Source organism: Antechinus flavipes, chromosome 2 (genome assembly GCF_016432865.1).
Source record: "Antechinus flavipes isolate AdamAnt ecotype Samford, QLD, Australia chromosome 2, AdamAnt_v2, whole genome shotgun sequence".
NCBI classification, from domain to species: domain Eukaryota; kingdom Metazoa; phylum Chordata; class Mammalia; order Dasyuromorphia; family Dasyuridae; genus Antechinus; species Antechinus flavipes.
In genome coordinates, this window is record NC_067399.1 from 463,212,668 (window position 1) to 463,220,255 (window position 7,588).

The window sequence follows — 7,588 nt, forward strand, 5'->3', positions numbered from 1 at the left end:
AAATCAAGAAGTTATCTGGACAATAGAATGTGGCTTAAAGAGCCTGGACTTGGTGCTATGTTACAGAAGTCTAATCTCTATTCTACTGCTGCCTTTCTAATGCTTTCCCTCTCTGGGCATTGGGTTCCTCATCTATAAAAAGAGACATTTGATCTCTGAAACTCCATCCATGTATAGCATCTATGCTCTAAATTTCTGTGTTCAAAGGTCATTGCCAGTCTTGAAATTTTATAATTTTATTCTGTAGAATGGCTTGAAGATTGTTGAATAGGAATATTTTCTGTACAAAAACAAGTTAAAGGCAAAGCCAAGCCTTAACTTGACCCCAGATCTCCTGGCATCCCAACCAGGACACTTTCCATTTCCCCAAATAATCTAAATTCAAATAATTCTTGTTTAGTTACGTAAACATTATAGTGGGGAAATATTGAAGAAATTATGAAAAAGGCCTCCTGTCACAGAAGGTCTCAGTTAGTCAATAAGCATTTATTAAATATCTATTACATTCCAGGCACTAATGCTAAGATATGGGGGTACAAAGAAAGGGAAAAGACAATTCCACCTTTAAAGAGCTCATAGATCAATGGGAGATAATATGCATGTACAACTTGTACAAACAAGTTTTATTCAGGATAAACAGGAAAATGATCTACAGGGGGAAAGAACAGCAAGTTGTATCAACAGATTTGTAGTTTCATATAAAATAAATTTTTATTATTCTATCTTATGGAAATGCTTGTTTTATTTCATAAATTAAAAAAATAACATTTAAAAGGAAGTATTACAAAAAATTTTCTATAAAAGGTCAAATATTAGGTAAAACTTAAAAAAACAGATCAGCAGAGAGAGACACAAAGGAAAGAATTTCAAATATGACAGAGAATCAAGAAAAGTGCCCCAAATTGGAGATAAATATCTTAGGCAAGAAACAATAAAGAAGGTCAGTGTCACTGTATCCAAGAGGTAAGAGAGTTATAAAGGGTTATAAAAGGTTATAAAGGGTTTTGAACATTAAACGAAATTTTCTTTTATTTTTTCTTTTTTTATTATAGCTTTTTATATACAAAACATATGCAAGGGTAACTTTTCCACACTGACCCTTGCAAAAATCTCTGTTTCAACTTTTCCCCTCCTTCCCTCCACCCCCTCCCCTAGATGGCAGGTAGTCCCATACAAAACAAAATTTTATTTGATCCTGGATGCTATGACAGGAAGCCACTGGAGTTTATTGATTAGGAGGGTGACCATCAGACCTTCACTTTGGGAAGATCAGTTTGACAGTTGAGGGAGGATGGACTGTTGTGGAGAAAATCGTGAGGCAAGGAAACAAACAAGCAGAACATTACAGAAGTTCAGGCATGAAATGATCAGGGCCTGTACCAGGGTGGTGGCAGTATGAGAGTGAAAAAGGGGACATAGATGAGAGATGTTAAGAAAGTAGAATCAACAAGACTCAGTGACAGATTGGATAGAGGAAGTGAGAGAGGGTGACGTTGAAATCTATATTGTGAACATTGATGGCTGGAAAGATGGTGGTGCCCTAGATAGTTATAAGAAGTGAAGTGGGACCATGATGGTACAGTAAAAGCAGGGACTCACTGAATTCTCCCTCTAACCCCTCCAAATATCTTTAAATATATAATGACCTTAGATAAAGAAAATTAGGAAGAGGAGAAGATCTGGGGGCAAAGAGAGGTCTAAAATTGAATGGGGCTTCAGAGGCCATCTAATCCAGTCCCTTCATGTTTCAGAAAAAAGAAATTAAGACCTGAAAGTAGACTAAAACAGAAAATGACAAATGTTGGGGGAGTTGTGGGGAAACAGGTACATTAGTACACTGTTGATGGAACTGTGAACTGGGTCCAGTTATTCTGGAAAGCAATTTGGAGCTATGCCCAGAAAGCTATTAAACTGTGTATATACTTTGGCCTAGAGATAGTTCTACTAAGTTTATACTCAAAATCAAAGAAAGAGGAAAAATACACGTATGTTCAAAAATATTTGTAGCTGCCCTTTTTGTAATGGCAAAGAATTGTAGGGATGCCTATTAGGGAATGGCTGTAGTATATGAATGTGATGGAATACTCTTGTACTATAAAAAGTTATAAAAGGAGTAGTTTCAGAAACTTGGGAAGACTTTCATGAACTGATTCAAAGTGAAGTGTACAGGACCCGGAGAACAGTTTTGTGATAACAATGATATTGTAAAGACATAAGAACTTTGATCAACACAATGACCCATGGCTATTCCAGAGGAGTCATGATTAAACATACTGTCTACTTCCAGATAGAAAGGTAATAGATTCAATGTGCAGACTGAGGTATGCATGTATATAAATATTATAGAGTAATAAAAATATATAAATACACACATATAAACATATTATATATTACACATATATACATGTATAATTGAGATTGGTAACTGAGTTAATAAAAATTCTTAAGTCTTCAGAGTAGGATGTTTTTTGTTTTACAATATATATTTGTAATGTCTCATTTTTCTTGATTTTTCAGTGGGATATAGATAATTGAGAGGGAAACAGTACGACCTAGAAATAAAATAAAATTTAATTAAGAAAAAAAAGAAAGAAGCTGAGGTTCTGATTTGCCTAAGTTCACACAGTTAATGACTTGCAGAGGCAGAATTTGAATCCAGCTCCTTTGAGTCCATCACCCATCATATTATTGTGCTACCCTCCTTTGATTTGTCGGAAGAAGTTTCTTGATGAAATCAGGGTCCTTGAAATATTGAAATATTATAATTAAGGCCCTGGGGAAGGCTAGAAAGGAATGGTGGATATGTCTGAAACATAGGAAAAAGCAGGTAATCAGGCAGCATCAGCACTGAAGACAGATTGCATCTGCCACCTTACCTACTTACCTCCTCAGCCCCCAAGGAACCATGGAGAGATATACATTCATACTGACATTTCTCTCTCTCTTTCTCTCTCTCTCTGTGAGTGTGTGTGTGTGGGGGGGGGGGGGGCGGTAATCTGTCTCTATCTCTGTCTCTCTGTCTCTTTCTTTCTCTCTCTTTCTCTTGTCTGTCTGTCTCTCTCCTCTCTGTCTCTGTCTCTGTCTCTCTCTGTGAGTGTGTGTGTGTGTGTTTGGGGGAGTGTCTGTCTCTGTCTCTGTCTCTGTCTCTGTCTCTCTTTTTCTGTTTCTGTCTCTATCTCTGTCTCTGTCTGTCTGTCTGTCTGTCTCTCTCTCTCTCTCTCACACACACACACACACACACACACACACACACACACACCAACTTTCCCGTTCGGTCAGAGCTGAGTAGTGCTGACCTGAGCTTCTTTGGGTATTGCTGGGCAATGGAATTGGGATAAGCAACTTTGGGGAATGATAAGAGTAGAGCAGAAATGCTCTGCTGGGACAGACATATTCCTTCTTCTTTCAGTACAATGTGAATGAAAGAGCTTTGAATTTGAAGTCAGAAGCCTTGGACTTGAATCCTGGATATGATATTTCTTCCATATCTGACTTCCTCCCAGCTCTGTTGGTACAGTCTGAGTCATGGGATTTTCCATTTGGAAGATCTCTTGTAGATACTCTAATTTAATCCCATTCTTTCCTCTGCTTAATTTTATAGAAGAGAAAATGACACTTAAAGAAGTTAAAGGTCACAGAGATCACCTGTGCCAAAGCTAGGATTCAAATTCATGAATCTGGCTTCAGATTCAGTATTCTTTTCACTCAACCTCACTACAATTATATGTCTATGTTCCATCCTATTCCCACATCTGAGCTTCCATCCTCTAAATCTGGTGAAACCTAAACCTAAAATGATCAGATATTAGAATATCTTTATCAGAATAGTGCTTTGAAATGCAAAAAAATAAAATATACAGGTAGTTAAGTGGAATACTGTACAAAGGAAGACAGGAAAATCTCACTTTACACGCCTAGTCACTTAATTTTTGTTTGCCTCAGTTTCCTTAAGTGTAAAATGAGAATAATAGTAATACCCACCTCTCAAGATAATTGTGAGGATCAAATAAGATAAAAATTGTAATGTGTTTAAGACGGTAGTTGGCACATAGTAAATACTACATAAATGTTAATTATTATTAATATCATCATAATTATAATACTTTACAGGGTTTTTATGGAAATCTGGTGAGATAGAATTCATAGAGTACTTTGCCTATCTTAACATTTTATATAAAGATGGTTATCCTCTTTCTCTTCTTTCATCTTCTTTTTCTTCTTCTTTTCTCCTTGTCTTCCTTCTCGTCTTCCTCCTTTTTATCATCTCATTCCTCTTCCTCCTCCCTCCTCCTGTACAAAGGAAACCAATTATACTGAAACTATTATTGCTTGGTCATATTCATTTGTCTGATTCTTGTGACTCCATATAGAGTTTTCTTGGCAAAGATACTAAAGTGATTTGCCATTTTCTTCTTCAGCTCATTTTACAAATGAAAAAAACTGAGGAAAACAAGGTTAAGTAAATTAATTGGTCAGGGTCACATAGAAAGTAAGTGTCTGAGGCCAGATTTGAACTTAGGAAGATGAGTCTTCCTTATTTCAGGCATGGAAAGCTATCTACTGTTCCATCTAATTGTCTCTTAGTTATTATAATGAAATACAATTCTTAAAAAAAAAAAAAAAAAGACAAGTTCATAAATTCTACATAAAAATTCCTGTTCTAACTCTTCCATATCTCCCAACCCAAACTCCTCCAAGAAATTCCCGATGCCTCAGGCCTTGAGAGGACAGTTTTCTTCTCTGGATGTTATGGTTCTCATTGGTCAGCAGAGGTCAGTGTTGTTCAGAGCTGATTGTCTTTAAGAGAGGAATATATTGAGATAGGAAAATCCTGAGAACGTCCTTTCTCATTCCTCATTCCAAAATAGACATATTATCCTTATCTTCACCTTTGCCACCAATTCTGGATGAAATTTCAGTTAACTCTATTCCTTCTTTTAATCTTTTGTTTCCAATTTTTTCTCTCTCAACTTGTCCAGAGTCATTTGTCCAGAAAAAAAGAATAAAAGCAGTTCAACAAAATCAAACAAAATCCCAAATATATCTGACAGTATATTCAATATCACACAGCTATCACACCCTACTTTTGCAGAGAAGGGAAAGGGGCAATTTTTTTCAACCCTTTCCCAAGTTCAACCTTAGTATTTATAATTATATGGTACTGCTTATTCTTGTTGTTTCTAATAATTGTATATATTGTTTTCCTGGATTTGCTCACTTCACTATGTATCAATTCATATAAGTTTTACCATGCTTCTCTGAATTTTTCATAACCATATGGCCATCAGGGCAGTTAAGTGGTGCAATGGGTAAGATGCTAGGTCTGGATCCAGGAAGACAATTCAAATATAGCTTCACTTAATAGTTACGTGACCATGTGTAAGTCATTTAACCCTGTTTGCTTCAGTTTCCTTACCTGTAAAATGGTGTGAAGTAGAAAATGGCAAACTATCCATATCTTTGCCAAGAAAACCCGTATATCATATGAAATTCCAGGTTAGATGAATCAAAAGCCAGAATTAAGTTTGCCAGAAGAAATGGCAATCTCTGCCATCCCCTTTTCTTTTTGCCTTCAATCTTTTTCAATATCAAGATCTTTTCCAATAAGTCTTCTTTTCTCATTCTCTGATTAAACTTCAGTATTTGATCTTCCAGTAAACAGCCCGATTACATTTCTTTAAATATTGACAGAATTGATCTCTTTGCTATCTAAGGGACTCTCAAAAGTTTTCTCCAGCACCACATTCAAAAATGTCAATTGTGTGGTGCTCAGCTTTCCTTTAGTTCAATTCTCTGTTCCCATATTGCCACTGGCAAAACCATAGCTTTGACTCCATAGACCTTTGTCAGCAAGGTGATCTATCTCTGCTTTTTAGTATGCTTTCCAGATTTGCAAGTATATTTTGATTCCATAGCTGTCGTCACTCTCTGCAGTGATGTTTGAGCCCAAGAATATAAAATCTGACACTGCTTCCATTTCTTCTCTGATTTGCCAGGAAATGATGGGACCAATTGCCAAGATCTTTGTTTTTTTAACATTTAACTTCAAGTCAGTTTTTCCATTCTCCTCTTTCACTCTGATCAAAAAATCTTCTTAATTCTTCTTCATTTTCTGCCACCATAAGTGGTATCATCTATCTATCTGGAATTGTGGATATCCTCCTGGTAACTTTATTCTGGCTTTTAATTCATCCAGCTTGGCTTTTTTATGATTCACTCTGCATATAAATTAAGTAATAACTTAATACTATACAGTCTTGTTATACTCCTTTTCTAACCTTAGGTAGTAAACAGCAAAACATGGGTTGAAACCTAAGTCTTCTAACTCCAGATACAATGTTCATTCTATTGTGTATACTATTTTTCTGTTCTCTGTTGACACATTAGTGTAAGCCTTCTGCATCCTGAAATACCAGAGAGCTTAATGCAGTGTAGGGAACAGAGAACTGACCTTAAAGCAAGGATGATATGAGTTTCAGAAATGGTGCCCACATAGCAAAGCTAGAATTTTTATAGTGTTCTTAAGGTTTTCAATTTATCAACTCATTTGATTCATTGGTTAAGGAATTTTTCTTACCTGAAGATTCCCTATACTAATGGAATTGACAACTTTTGTCCATATTGCTATTTTATCCACAGCTCTGACAATTGATTTTCATTGAGATCATTTGGAATCAGGACATAGAAATAGCAGGAAAGAGGATTTAGGAAATTATTTTCATAGATCCCTCATAAGTTGTTTTGGAACTACGGAAGTCTATATGTCTGCTCAGCAGGTGATGATATTATCTCCATAGGCACTCTAATTGGACATGGAACTTTCAGCATGCACTATTTGAAAGGAAAATGGGAATCTCATGGTTGAATGAGATCAGGTACAGAAGACAGAGCCAGAGAAAGAAAGGGAAATAGAAAGTGAAGGAAGATTTCCTCTCAATTATATATAAACCACGCATGTGTTAGCGTATCCAAGTTGGTTCAGTAGTAGGAGGCAGTACACTGGTGTTAGCATTCCTAGTTAGAAGTAAAGACAGGAGATGTTTTCTTCAATTTCTTGAGAGGAAGCAATAAAATTCTCCACAATGCTTTGCAGCATTGTAAGTCATGCCTTCCAGATACTGATGATTCTGTATTTGGCCATTTGGCAAGTCTTCATACCCCTTTCCATCTGCTAGCCTGCAGTGCCATGCTGAGAGCCCAGCTTAGGGAATAAATGAAGAGAGAGACAGAGAGAGAGAGAGAGAGAGAGAGAGAGAGAGAGAGAGAGAGAGAGAGAGAGAGAGCATGATCCAGTAGAGCTGCTGGCATATACTGAACCCTTCAGGAGACCCAAGCATGAAAAAAGTAGCCTATTTTCCCCTCCTATTATGTTAGAGATATAGGATGAGGAGTGGATTCTCAGACAATGGTTTCTGGAGAATTGGGACAGGTAGATATAAGAAATGATGGTTAAAGGTCTTACTGCATGATCTAACTCCTTGTTTACTTTTCATTCTTTTAAGCAAAGATTCTTAATTTTACTATGATATCAAGTGATTTATTCTGGACTGGTTAGGGAGATTCAGTGGAATTGGGGGTTCATGGACTA